Genomic DNA, 14,419 nt, shown 5'->3' with positions numbered 1-14,419 from the left:
GGGTTCATTTAATGCATGGCAGCTGAATCTTTAATACAAGGAATAAATGAGAAGGCTCTGCTGGCAAAGTGAGACACTGGATTTTTACAATGAGGCATTAAGTAATCTGAGCCAATTGCTGTCCGGGAAGGGAAATCCAGTGCCTGGTTCCTGAGGAAAACTCACAGACAGGATAAATTAACTGTCCTGGGATCTGGCTGGAAAATACCAGTGAATTTCACCTGAAAGAAGTTCAACTTCCAAGGAATATTTCTGTCTTTACTAGAAAAATGACGTAGTTTGCGGGCACTCACATGAACATGGTAAAAGCATGAACCTCAGCTGGAGAGTGGTGGTTTTATGCGAGGGGCGCAGCCTGGGCTGCTGATATAGACCAGTAGTGGTCTGAGCCTGTGGCTTGGGGACATTTCCTTACTGTGGTCCTCGCTGTGTCCCATCATGGGTACGTAGAACCATAGGGCATACCTTCCTATAGCATGGTATTTCTTCTAGCAAACAAGAAGAATTACGGAAGAAATATAGCCCATGAAGAAAAAGTAGGACCTGAAGTCTGTGGTGCAAGTTGTCTCTCAAGCAACAGGCTGGTGCAACAGTCAGTGTTCCTAGGTTTAGAGAGGGCACATCCCTCCTTTTGATTGAAATAACAATATTGTTCTGAAACTTGCACTTTTTAGGGATTGGTCATTGAAAACAAAAAGTAAAGATCAGAACTTTGAACACTTATTTTTATTATTTAAAGTGTGCAAAGTCATGTTGGTTCAAAAAATTTCAGGAGGTGCAAGATTGGAATTTTTTTTAATCCACTGATCAACAGCTGAGCACTAGGCTTTTGTGCACAAAGCGGTATTGATTTCTTTGTGATTCCTGAAGTGGGTCACAGTTTGGGAGGCTTTTAAGGGCTTTTACATCCTCTTATTTTTCCAGACACTCATTCCTACCAGGCTTATTTGCAGTTAACCCAGTCACATTACTCTTTGAGGCAGCTGCCAGTGCTTCAGCTGAAACCTTCCAAAGTTAAGGGTGTATTGCCACAGATGGTGGTAATGGCATTCATCTTCCTTGTTGTCGTGGTATGGCCACTTGGGTGGGAGGAGTAGTGTGCCTGGGAAAGGAGCGTCCTGGACAGTTTCCTTCATTAACTGGTGGGGTTGGAGCAAAGCAGATCTTGGGAATGCAAAACAATGTGCTCCAGTGGAGTTCTGGGGACAAGAGTAGTTAGGTAAGCTCTTGGTGAGTGGAAGTGGAAAAGAAGCTGTTATTTAGCTTCAGAATGTTTTTAAGCTATTTGTAGCTTCTTCAAAAGCAATACTCAAGAAACATATTTAAAGTATAATTTTTGTCTTAAGATGTATTTTTTGTGAATCATTGAGGCTGCTGGTAGCTTGCTTTTTACTGGGGTCTGAGGGGGTGTAAATCAGGTGACTTTTGTTTCTGTTTGGTTTCACTGTCTGTTCCTTGTACCACTGCCAAAGACCACTGAACAGACAGAGATGATGGGGGTGTGAGCTGTCTCCAGGGAAACACTGTGATGTGGTCTACTTCTTGATCTTTTAAGAATCATTACTGTTGGTTACTAAAACACTAAATTTGGGACAGGGGTGAGGAACTCTGGAACTATTTTAGTGGATCCTGAGATTTTCTGAAACTTTTAGTGGCAAAATGGGCTTTAAAAAACCTTGCGTGTTCTGTTTTCTGCACTATGTTAGCTCTAAACTGAACGGATGTTTCTTTTTAATGTAATTAATACAATTCATTTCTGGATAGTTTTATAATTATGTTTATTGAATGCTTCTTTGGGATCTCTCAGGTTGTCTTCTTGGAGTAAAGTCCCCAAGTCTGTTGGTGGCTGGGAGTTTTTCTATCTTGATTGTTGTTGAAGTTAAGGAAAAGGTCATACTGTCCAGGGAAATGCTTTTTGCCTTCCAAAATCTGGCTGTAAAACTCAGGAAGGATGCTTGTTTATTAGGGTAGAATAAAATACTTGCTTCCAGAGCCAGGCAATGGTCTTTTTCCACATGGACCAGACTGTGGAGGGAAGTGTCCCTGTAATTAGATTCTGTACCTTTGGTTAAAAATCTGGAAGATCTTGTCTTCACAATTAGGAGTTGGAACCTCACCTGCACCACAAACCCAGTAACATGGGAAGCGTTGCTGTCTAATTTTTCACCTTTAAGGAATATTGTGAACTGCCCAGTCTAAGGGGAGAGGGGGCAGAAGGTAATTTCTTTTTGGTGTGTCTATCTGAAATCTGCTGTGATAGATAAGATCTGCAGTGAAATTATCACTGTTAATAATGAGTTTTCTTCAGAATTAAAAGCAAACAAACAGAAAAACCTCACTAATTCCTAGTGTGCTCCCTAATATGTCACTGGACTGTGAAGTGAAGCTAATGCATGCATTCTTGTATTTTACAACAAACTCACAAGAAAGTATTACTAGCACTTCCAGTCTCTGTTACAGGAATACACTTAGCCCAGGCTTATTATAAGCATCACATTTAACATCACTCAAGGTCCCAAAAGCCAAAATAAATATATTTACAGATGAATATGTCCCAGTGCTGTAACAAATGCAGCAAATTCCCAGTGGGATTCCTTTTCCATGCTCTCTTCAAAGCGTGAGTCACAGACAATTTTCTGTATGGGGTATGCCTCAGGGCACTGTTGGGAGGTGGATGGAGGGAAGAAAAGTAGATTAATTTAGTTAATCAGTCTTTTATACCTTTTCTTCATAGTCAGCTCCAGGTAGGGTCTTAATTTTCTAAATAACAGGGCCCAAAGCCCTGGTTTGGGAGTCTCATTGATGCTACAGGGACTAACTTTTTTTACAGAATAAAAGAACACTTTCTGCTGTCTTTGTGTGTTTGTTTGGTTTGTGCTTGGTTTCGGTTTGTTTTTTTTTCCTTTATCTCAGCATAAGGAAATACACAGTCCTAGCAAAACACAGAACAGTAAGTAAATACGAGAGGAAAACTGCAAAAGCTGTGAGAACAGTTCTGAAAAGCTCGTGTGTGATGTTAGCAGGATGAGTGGATGGAGGATGCTCTTCTTCCTCCGGTAGGCTGGGGTCACTAATGCTGCGATCTGAGGGGCCTCTGGGTGCTCACCCCTGGAACCATGAAGGGATGCTGAGCCAAATGTGTTCACAGCCCTCTTGGTGTTGTCTGTCTGTGAAACTGTATAGCATAAGCCAATCTTGTGTAGGATGGATGTTGTATGAAGTAAGTCAGTCTTACACAGTATGGTTAGATTCCCCTATCTTTCTGGGGAGGAAAAGAAATCTATTTAAACATACCTTTAGTGAAATCTGAGCACAGTAGTTTTATAGACAGCAGGAGCAGTCTTAATTCTGTAGATGTGAGCATTATTTGCGAATAAATGCCCTTCATAGTCTCTAAAAATTATTATTCAGGATGTCTTCCCATCTCACAGATGAACTATGAACTAATGGTTCCTTTTTGCATAGTTCGCTTGACAAAGAATTGGTAGATTTTCTGTGTAATTTGCTATTATCCTAAAACTCTCAGCAAACCAAAATGCCAACCTGGGTTTTAAAATGTGATGTGTTTGAAAATGGAAATTTGACCACTCCAAATAGCAAAATCTTCATTTCCATTAGGATTTTTATGAACTGTCTGATTATAGATCAGAAAAACTCACACTGTTCTACAGCCTCCTGCGATGCACTAGGCAAAATGATGAAAACAAAGGCAATTATTTGTACTGGGAATGGCGTGTTTCATTTAATGTTTTATCAGAGAATATAGTCACATTGGACGCTATTACATTTCCAAGGATTTATTTACTTTCAAAGGCTGTAAGTCTCTCTCAGACCTTGCATTCTTCTTTCTATGGAGGGCAAGTGGGAGCTTCCCAGAGCAGAAGGTAATGTGGCAGAGCATTGTTATTGTTAAGATGCATCCACAGCTCCCTGACATGCTGACCCCACTGAGGACATTGGGGATGTCCTTTCTGGCAGAGGCAGGGACTGTGACTGCTGCCATGTCCTCTCCTTGAGCTGGGTTACCATCTCATGGCCAAAGTCTTGTAAGGCACTGGAGCAGTACGAGAGGGGTGGGCAGGGGCGACAGCTCTCAGCCTGTTTGTGAGGGCTGCCCAGGGTTTCCAAAGGAGCCTGACATGTAATTTTGGAGAGGTGGATTCCTTTCCCCTATTGTGTGGATTTTTCTTCAGTATCTTGGCTGCAGGGGGTAATATGTTGTCAACATGTAAGCAATAGCTCTTGCTCTTTTGTAGTTCTTTGTGCTTGCCATTCAGGTGTACTTTGATGGAGAAGGGGCAAGGGTGTGGTTTCCGGTCCAACTAGCTGTGTTTCCTCTTCCCATCAGTAAATGGCTGTCCTGAGCAAAGCTATCAGCAGGGTTTTATGTTAATGTGCTCAATGTTCACTCCCTCTCTCCAAGTGAGACTCTGCTATCCCTGGGGCTCCCAAGCCGGCTGGATGTGTTATTGCCTAAAGCAACCTGTGCACAAAGGAAGCCACGATTCACATTGAGATGTGGTTCTGTCCCCACAAATGTGCGGCACAGCTGGAGGAGGTCTCCAGCGGCTCATTTGTATCTCTTCTCTCCCTCGGGGCTGAGCCTGTCTTTGGTGCATAAGCAGCGTCTTGGCAGCGGTGCCAAGCCTCCAAGTTCCTGTGTGCGCTCACTGCAGCGCAAATCCCAAGGACTGAGTTAGGATCCCTGTATGCTCCCTGACTGGATTCCAACATCCCGAGCAGACTGCAAAATTATGATGCATGTCAAAACTGCCAATGGGCAGAGACAGGAGCAGCAGGAGGAGGCAAAAAACACGGTTCCACACTACTCTGAAAGCTCACTACTCATCAAATGCTCGTGCCAGATTGTGCTATGATGTGTGTCCATTTCTAAGTAGGTCCCTTCACTTGGTTGTTAATCTATACAGTCTGACTGGTGTGAACTTGTATGCATACTGGGAAGGGGGTTGTTAATTTGTTGGAGGCAGGTTTTGTCTACTGCTTCTTCTTAGCACCACTCTTAGCGTTTGGACGGTTTCCACAAAGAAAGTTACATTCAGATCATAAATGAATTATATCCCAGCTCGCATCACGTGGGCACCCTGGGTTTGGCAGAATGCTTTGCAGTCAGAATGAAATGCTGCATGGAGAAGAGCCTAGGCAAAATGAGGAGGATGCAACTCACAACATACAGCTGTGCAAACAAGTTCTCCTAAAACAACCATACAGATCTGATGCCACACTCTATAATATTGTGACAAATCCATGTCTATGAGCGGTCTCATGCCTGTCACCACCCTGCAAAATGTACAGACACAGCGCCTCTTGTCAGCAGGTGGGGGGACTTTGCCTTCATCCCTGCAGACTTGCTGCTGGAGGGTCAGGTCTAGTGGTAGTGGGCAGAAACTGGGCATTGGTACCTCAGCATTGTTTAGCAGAGGAGGGAGAGCTGCAAAATAAAGGCATAAATATACATATCTCTATATAGGATGCTCATAAGAAAAGGTCTGGGCTTATTTGATTTGGTTTTTTTTTTCCTAAGTATTTGGATTTTTTGCTATTAATTATTTCACTCTCAATAGCAAGACAGATTAACAGTTCTAGAGAGGATTAAAGCTCTTATGAACTTTGAGGGTATGCTCTTTAAAAAGAATTCCCACTTCTGCCTTCAAGTGGGATGGAACATCATGTGTTCTAGACCAAGTTTAGGGATAATTAAACTGAAGTTTTTGGAAAATTTAGGTATTTGATTTAGGTGCAGGGGTGGAAATAAATTGTGAAAGCCCTGACTTCTAGCCCTTAATCTTCTCCTGGGACTACCCTGCCAGGAACAGATGCTGTTAACCCCTTAAAGCAGCTCTGCGATCAGTGGTCTGAACTCCCTTCTCTAGCACAACTTCTGAAAATAGCAAAACAATGCACTGCCATGTTAGTAAGTCACTGTGGTTTGCTGGTGGGTTGGGGGGGGAGGGTGGGTGGGTGGGTTGTTTGTGTTTGTTTGTTTGTGGCTTTTTTGGGGGTGGGGTTTTTTGTTTGTATTTTATTTTATTTTCTTTAATACACACAAAAACTCTTTAACACACTGCTGGTTTTGTAAATTAAAGCATTGCCCATGTGTGGAGTGTTTCCTGTAATCACACCCTTGCTAGCAAAAACATTTTTAAGTAGGTGTTTTCTCTGATGCTCTCTTTTTCATGAAAACTTAGCTATTCTGTATGTATCCATCTCTATGTAGTATTTATCTCTTATGACCCTTGTAAACATCCCAGAACTGTCATAATCTAATCCCCTGATCAACTCCTATAGTTAATCTATAGTATCTGATCTCTCCATCTTTCCTCCTGCTTTTTTCCCTGGCCTCTCTGCATGTTTCTGGTGTTCCTCTGTTCCCAAACTGCGGGTCAATACAAATGTCGGCAATTGGCATAGGTGGGTGAACACAAACAGGCACTGGGACAGCAGCCGTGGTCCTGGCAGATAGGCTGAGCATTTGTTTCTGAGACGTTCTAGAAGGTGAAGTAGGGATTTACTGTGGAAACGGATGTGTTTTCAGACTGTTTCATGGATGTGGAGCTAGTCTAGTATACAGATGCATTTTGCAAATAGTTGTGTGTTTTTCTGGGTTTTGTTTATTTGCTTGCTTTGTTGTTTTTTTCAATAGGTGCAATAAGTTGCACGGGAAAAGGTGAAGTCTAAGGCCCAAAATTTATTCTGTCGATTTTTTCTAATACTTTTATAAAGAAAAATCTTGTAAAATATTTAAGTCCTGTACTTGTCTCTTGAATGGCTTATACAATGAATCTCTGTTTAAGCATGAAGTAAGAAAGCTAAGTGCTACAGAGAATAAAAGTACTTTTATTTCTTTTTAGTGAAATTCTAAAAGTTAAAATAAAATAAATAAATCTCAGTGTTCCTCCTTTTAATTCTCGTGTATTTTCTTTTGGTTGCAAAACTAGGTTTTTTTAAACATCTTCATAGTCTAAACATTGTAATGCTATTTCTAAGCAGAGATATGTTGTAAAATATTAGAAATCACAGGATACAGTAATAATCAATTTTACAGCATATTAAAGATCTTGGGAAAAATCTGCCAAAGCATACAGAAGGACCTGTGTCTTGTTTCTGTTGACTTTCACTAATGTTGACCAAGGACTAGAGTGTCTTTTCTTCTCACACTGCTGGTATATAAAACCTGTAATTTAGGAATTTTATACTATATCAAAATTCAGAAATGTGATAGGCATATGCTTGGATCTACTCCAACAAAGACAAAAAGCAAAAACCCAGAAAGATAGTTTCCATGGAAGAAATTCTATTCTTTGTTCCTAATCTATATTTTGCATATTTTTGCTAGTCCTAAAAAGTAGTTCTGCCAGACAAAGTGCTAGATCTGACTCCTTCCATATTAGGATGGTTTTTAAAATAAAATTAAATAAAAAAATAAAAAAGTTGCAGCAAATCTCCAAATTTTGGAGAAGCGATTTTTCCAAGATACAGCTATTTCTTAAATGGCTGCTGCAGCCCACTGGCACCAGGTGCTGCCTGTCTCCTGAGTTGCTGTTTGCTCTTGGCAGATGACTGCTGTGCCCAGCCATGGCTCCAGTGGCAGCAAACACTGACCCTTTGTTGCTGTTGAGCAAAGCATTGGCGTTCCTGTCCTGGGGCCGGCTAATGCTGCTGGAGGGATTGTGGTGCCTGATGCTGACGATGACAATATGCTGCTTGTGCCCACTCAGGCTGTGGGGGGCTGCCATGACTCACCGTCATGCGCGGGTGCCACGTCTGATCCCGAACGACCGCGTGCCTCTTCCCGCCCCTTGACCATGCTCATCCAAACTTCCATCTGAATCTCTGCTCAACAATGAGTGTTTTCAGTGTCTGGGTATGCTGTTACTTTCTTCTGTGCCATGTGTTGTTTCAGTATTTTTCGTCAGTGGAAGCTTAATCTCTTGTGGTTTTCTTTTCCTGATTAAATAAAGTTGGAAAATAAAGCTGGAGATATGTGTCTTTCCCACAGACAGAGCTGGCTGGGGGAGGGGAGGAGGGGGATGGGGAGGTGCTATGGTGTTGGTGAATGCTGGCCAACACCCCCCGTCCCTGGGTACTAACCACTGTGCCCCATAGGCCAAGCTGCATTCCCATCCCACTGCTGCAGAAGGGCTCCGTTGCAGGCAATGGCACTCACTGCTGTGGTGGAGTGATGCCTCTTCCACCAAAGGGATTGCAAGATAGAAATCCCAAAGGTTAATCTATCCATTATTATAAATATTTATAAATGGGTTGGATAAATCATACTGTGTAATTATCTACATAACTAGTCAAGCCATTAGGACATTAAATAGCACAAATCAGAACTCATTTGGTTCATCATGAGCCTGATATTGTTATGAAACAGCTGAGCAGTGCTGTGAACCTTCAAGGGGTTTCAGGGAAGGGAGTCGGGTATGAACATCACCTGCGAGGCATGGTGGGCCTTTAAAAAACAGCAAACCTGAGGTATTGGGTTAAAAATGAATGTCCGAAGAGAGAAGGTCCTCAAGCAACTTAATGTTTTATCTGATTTAAGTCAAATGCTAACACACCCAGAAAACCACAATGGAAGTAAACTACAGCACTAAACATCAATATCCTCTCCTCTGTTTTGCAGCATCTTAATGAGACAGCTTATACAAAGAATGTTCTAACTTAATGTTTATGCTTATGTAGTGATAATGGGAGGAACAGAATATTTTCTTGCCTCAAAGACTTTCAAGGATATTGCAACCAATTGCAGAGAAATTGTCTATAGGTCATGTTTTCCCAGTGTGCTTTCCATGTAGTTAACTACTAAACTCTTGCAGAATTCTCCAGCCATTTCTTTAAAGTTCCCAGCACGCATGTCTAAAACCTCTTGTGTGTCTCCTACTGCTGAGCGTAGTTTTAATTGTGGTATTCCTGTCACTGTAATGAGTAGGCCTTTTTTTTCCTGTGTCTTCTCCATTCAGAGGTGAGACTGCAGCGGGGAAACAGTGCTGCTTCATGCATCACTCTGGTTGGTGTTTTGTAGCTGAAAAAGAGAACCAAGTGCCTGCACTTCTCTCAGCCCAATTTCCAAGTCCAGTTTGCAGCAGTGAGATAAAGGAACAACTGTCTGTTGCGCTTTTATGTTTCAGGTAACTCACAGACAGGCAAAAAAACCCAGACTGTGGGTTTTGGAAGTATCCAAACCAGTACAGCTTGTTTCATGGATATGGAAGTTGGGGATGACACAGAGAAGTCAGGTTGCTATTCAAAGTCAGGCAGAGAAAAGCCTATGACAAGATTTGTGTAGAGATTGTATTGGAGTGGATTAGTAGGATTCCTCAGTAATAACAAGCTATTTATCTTGTCTATTAAAAAAAAAGCCTTCATGGTATTCTCACTTGAAGTTGATTTTTGTAAACAAACAAACAAAATTTTGTCTTCCATATCAAGCCTAAATTTCACTTGCTTCTGGCTCATTTAAATGATAAGAACCACTAAGTAATTAGTACTTGCTCTCAAGCCCCTGAATTCAGCCAGTTGCTGAAAGAATGTGTGGTAGTTCTTGGGTTCAGGTGCACTTTGTGACTGCACCTGATGATTTTCCCTCTGCCTTCCACAGGGCACTGCTCTTGTGAGATCTCCTATTGGTACCAAGCCTGCCATGGCCCCAACAGGGGGGGTCAGGCATGAGCCTCCTTTGTGTAGTGCCTTAATGTAGCACAAACAGCTGTTAAAATGCAGGAGTGGTGAACTGTGGGTGCTATCGTCTGGTGGCTGTGGCTTTGTTTGCAAAGTTCCCTTCCCTTACCTGGCAGTGTCCTTTAAACTTCAGCTTTCCATTAGTTTGAGGGAGAAGTATCAAGATTGACAGTGGAGACACCCAGCCCTGCGCACTCAGCAGTGGGGCGAGCAGCCTGGGGGTACCAGCAGCTGACACCCCCCAGGCAATCTGCAGTGATTTCACTCTGATCTGAGGCTGCAACTCTGGATGTGTAGTACTGAGCAGATTTGCTGGGGTCTTATTTGCTTTTTTTTTGTATACAAATTGGAGAAATAATTTTGCTATGACATTTAAACAACAATGATAAAAAGTAGGATGTAACTCCTCGGGAGTATGTTCTTCTCTTGGTGTCTGCATGTAGCTCCCACTGGTATTGATGGGAATTTTGCAGATGTATCTGAGGAAGAAAAAACCTTTATCATTGCATAACCAACCTGAATTTCTCCTGAGATTATCAGATACAGAATCAGTTGTTTGAGATTGCTGCATTTGAGAAGTTATGTTTTACCTGCATATCAAACTCCAACTTATATTTTTGTTTCAACAGCATATTGCACATCCTGCTTCTGGGAAAATTCTGCATACACATTCAAGTTAAATTATATTTCACACTGTGCCTAAATACATTTACTGAAATGAGATTCAAACAATTAAATGTGTCTTCTATGATTTTCTCTCTGTTAGTCCAGTAGCCTAATAATTATCTCAACTGTTTTAATATGACTTGCGCAGTGTTGTTAATTTATTTAGTTGGAATTAGTTTTCTATTTCTTCTTGTAAGTGTTGCCTGTTTACTTAACAATATTTGGCTTTGGCTAATGATATGTACAGAAGACAGGGCTAAGTGGAACATCAGCTGTTTACATCAGCTCCAACAATTAATGCATGTTAATTTTTAATTACAGTGATTGTACTAGAGGCAGAATGTATGTTTTTTCACAGAACAGATGCTTTGCTGGTGAACATGCATATCGATTGGATGTTGATGCTGCCAGCGTTTTAGAGGGTGTCAGCTCCTAATGTACTTGCAGATGTATGGATTGCAGTCCTGAGACAGTTGCGTGTGCAAGCTAACCACATACATCATTTTCTGCTGGAAAGATCGTGTTATAACAGCATCCAGGCCCTCGAAAGTTAGAGAAATCAAGGGCTGATTGCCTGCAGGTTTTAATCCACCTTTAAGCTCCTTCAGTAGCTAGTGGGTTTGTTCTCCAAGTAGAATAAAAGCTGTCCTAGTGGTTTTTGTCAGCACTGTTGACTCTTAGATCTGTGCCAGAGAAGGACATTAGATGGCCTGCAGAGCAGAGCCCTCTGCCTCAACAGGCATGAAATGTGTGTTTTACTGGTGGTTTATTGAAAACCTCCAGCGAGCAGTACCTATAGTAGTAGTGTTCCTGGTTGTGAAGAATTTGCCCATAAACACAACAAAGCCTATGTCTGTCTCTGATGCAAGCACGTCAGAAGTATTTGACACATCTGCGATGAAAGGTGGGATGGCAAGGGCTATGGGCCATGGGCTAGATTAGCTTTTGCAGTCATGGTGATGCATGGCAGCCTGTGAGCATTTGCTGGGGCAAGACCTCTGAGAATTGCTAGGTAGGCTCCTCACTGCCATCCCCCTGAAGTGGCAGTAGCACTGCCTGTGTTCTCGGTCTGTGAAAACAGAAATGCTTGGAGTTGTTTGCAGGTCTCTGAGCTCAAGTACTTGGTGAGCAGAGCCTCAAGAGGTGTTACCAACAACAGCAGACATGTCTGCCCTTGGGTTGATCTCCCTCTTCCATACCAGCATCAAGCCCTGAATGTTGGAGCTGGGTCCTTTAATTTAAAATATGGGGACTCTTTAACCTTGTATGTGTCCTTGCTATGCAAATGATATGATAAGTGCACCAAGGTGACCGGGACCCTGTTAGGTGTTCAGGTTTATGTCCTTAGTGTCACTAAAGACAGTAATACTCTTTCTTGTATCTGGTTGGTTTTGTGTTCAGCACTTTTGAAGTTCTCATCAGCAAACGTATAAAAAATAAACACAAAATTGTCAGAAGTGAACTTTTAAACAGAAAACTGGTGCAATTCCAGGAGGCTGTGAGAAATAAGGAACCATATTAAAATGTGCCTCTCTTAATTGGTAACGCTCATTTACATTGTATGTATGAGATCAGAGCTGCCAGACTGAATGTAATAATGGTCCTGTTTCACAACGTATTCACCCTTATGTGCATTCTTGCATCTGTTAGATATCCAAGTTGCCATTAAAGAATTTAAGAATTACAAATATTGCAGGTAGCAGACTTTTCATGCATAAACTACAATATTCATAGCATACCAGTAAAGCAACCTAATGAGTAGTAAAAATGAATCATAGTCCTCTCACAAGACTTATTATGCGCAAGTATTATAATGGCTGTGAGGAGAACCTTGCTAGTTCTGTTATATCTCATGGGCCTCACATAGAAGCGACAGTGGTAGCAGTTATTGGAAAAAAGGAGAAAACAGAAATACACTGAAGTGATATTTCCTCTTTTCTGTCAATTTACTGTAACGGTGAAGTCTTTGTCTTGTGGAAACCAGTGAAGGTTTTGTTGTTTACTTCAATGAGACTAAAACTTCTAGACATTGTGATGATCATAGATGTTTGAATGATGCATGAAATTAAATAGACAAAACATGACCCCAACGCTTACTAAAGGTAGTTTGGTGGCCTCAGTGCATGAGTGAGTTGAGAAATATCTGATGCAGATAACAGGAGAGCACTATCAGGGACATAGTAATGTTACTCAACTAGTCATAACTATTAGGTTACAAATATCTCAAAATACAGCATTATGTCAATCAACAGCCAGTTTATTGGAATGCTTGTTTTTACTAAGTTGAATAAATCATGGTTACAGAATAGTACTGAGTTAGTATGATGGTGAGCTTATATGTAGCAAACTTGATAAACAGACCCTTATTTTAATAAATCTTTGGAATATTTTTCTGTGGTAAATCAACCTGGTCTGCAGGGAGAATATGAAGAAGAGTATTTAAGCTGAACTTTCACCCATGGCATCAAGATTTGAACACTTGCATTTTGAGCACTCATCTTCAAGGTTCGTTGAAATTTTTTTTTCTTCCTTTTCTTCTTCGAAAAGAACCTTTTCTTCTCCCACTCCTACCTTGTTGAAGTTTCCTTTAGAAACAAAGTAGACAGATACCCAAGTTGGAATCTGACAGAAAAGCTTGTATTTGCATGGTTAATGTGAATTTGGACTAAAATCTTCCCTGAATCCACACCTCCTACCCCTGATGCAGTGGACCTATATGGCGTATGGACCTATATGATATGGTGGACCTGTATGGTATATTCAAGTACTGTGCCAGTAGAGTTGTAGGTAAGTTAGCCAGGGTATGAGGGGCAAGATGAATTCCTCCCAGAAGTCTGTGGGTGTGGAGAACGGGTAGTTGGTGGTGCCTGAGCCAGGTCTGGTTTCTGTCAGGTTGAGGCTATGGACCTCATCCATATTTCTGTCTGGGTTATCCCCGGTGTAGGATTGTCTGGGTTTGGCCTTCCAGTAGTCAGTGGTGGAAAGGATTCATCTATTTGGTATGTGGTAGCCCATGCTCCATTTTCCCTCATCCTTCACATCTCTGTGGGTACAGAAATTACCACAGACCGGGTTCTTATCTGTTTGGGAGCTTTCAATCCAATCTTAATATGAGCTCTGTGTGGGCATGGTTCGATCCTTCTCTCTGAGCTATTCTGTAGGAGATCCCTAGGTCAAGTGAGTGTGGCCATGGCACAGTCAACTTTCATTGGATGCAATTTGTGCCATAAACTTGGGTACTGATATATAATAGTCTTACTGAGTTTGAATGCGCTCTGTAAGTACAGTTGTGTAACCTCTGTTGAAAGAACCTACAACAAGAGTTTGCTTCACCTTGAACAGAACTACAACCACCTTTGGAGGGAAACATGACAGCTCAACAGCATGCAGCAAAACAGCTCAGAGATGGGGACAGAAAACGTGTGGGTTTGTGTATATGTACATATGTGAGTAATGTAAGAGGCTGCATGAGCTGATAGCTGTGAGGTCGTCGTATGGCAGCAGAATGCAATTACCCAGAAAAAAAATTCCCTTTCTTGGTAATAAGCTCATGGAGCGTTTTGCTCCCTGGCGCAGGCGCAGCAGATGTCAGTGAGTCTCAGCATCAAGGGGTTAATGAGAACAACTTGCTCCGTTCATTATCTCTATTAGCAAAGAGGTGCCAAAAAATAGGCAACTGGCTTTTTTTTTCCCTTTTCATTTATTTGCCTTTGATTGCCCTGCAAATGCAGCTGTGTGTTAAATGTGATTTAATGCTTCATGATTTTCTGTGGGTCCCTCCCTTCTCACCAGTTCACCCCAGAAGCATGGAGGGGCAGCAGCCACTGGTCTTTCCACCAAGTTTTGATATGGTGCAGAGGTGGTGCAGGGCTTATACATTTACTGGACACAGCTTGGAAGAAAAATGCTGACGCCTACAGAGCCAGTGACCAGCATTATTCATGGGAGACACCTCCCTCCCCTCCTCTCCTGCCCCCTGAGTGCCTGCAGAGGCAGCCGTGCCTGGGGAAGGGTGCTTGGGCACTAATTGCACTAATTGTCTTGGACTGGG

General features: G+C 41.9%; 1 protein-coding gene and 1 long non-coding RNA gene across 2 annotated transcripts in view; one reads left to right on the top strand and one right to left on the bottom strand.

Annotated features, from left to right (window-relative positions):
• KCNJ3 (potassium inwardly rectifying channel subfamily J member 3) overlaps positions 1-14,419 on the bottom strand; it is a 650,962-nt gene that overhangs the window by 365,558 nt on the left and 270,985 nt on the right. The gene's annotated exons all lie outside the window — the stretch shown is intronic.
• LOC133265543 (uncharacterized) overlaps positions 1,103-14,419 on the top strand; it is an 82,209-nt gene continuing 68,892 nt past the window's right edge. Inside the window, exon 1 of the long non-coding RNA XR_009742012.1 lies at positions 1,103-1,219. This is a non-coding gene — a long non-coding RNA (uncharacterized LOC133265543). The remainder of the gene's footprint in view (positions 1,220-14,419) is intronic.

This window comes from Pezoporus flaviventris, unplaced genomic scaffold (genome assembly GCF_033815535.1).
Source record: "Pezoporus flaviventris isolate CSIRO_AGI_PZ_B2104156 unplaced genomic scaffold, CSIRO_AGI_Pfla_v1 ptg000001l, whole genome shotgun sequence".
NCBI lineage: Eukaryota > Metazoa > Chordata > Aves > Psittaciformes > Psittacidae > Pezoporus > Pezoporus flaviventris.
The sequence above is the reverse complement of the archived record's forward strand: the minus strand, read 5'-3'. Positions and strand labels throughout refer to the sequence as shown.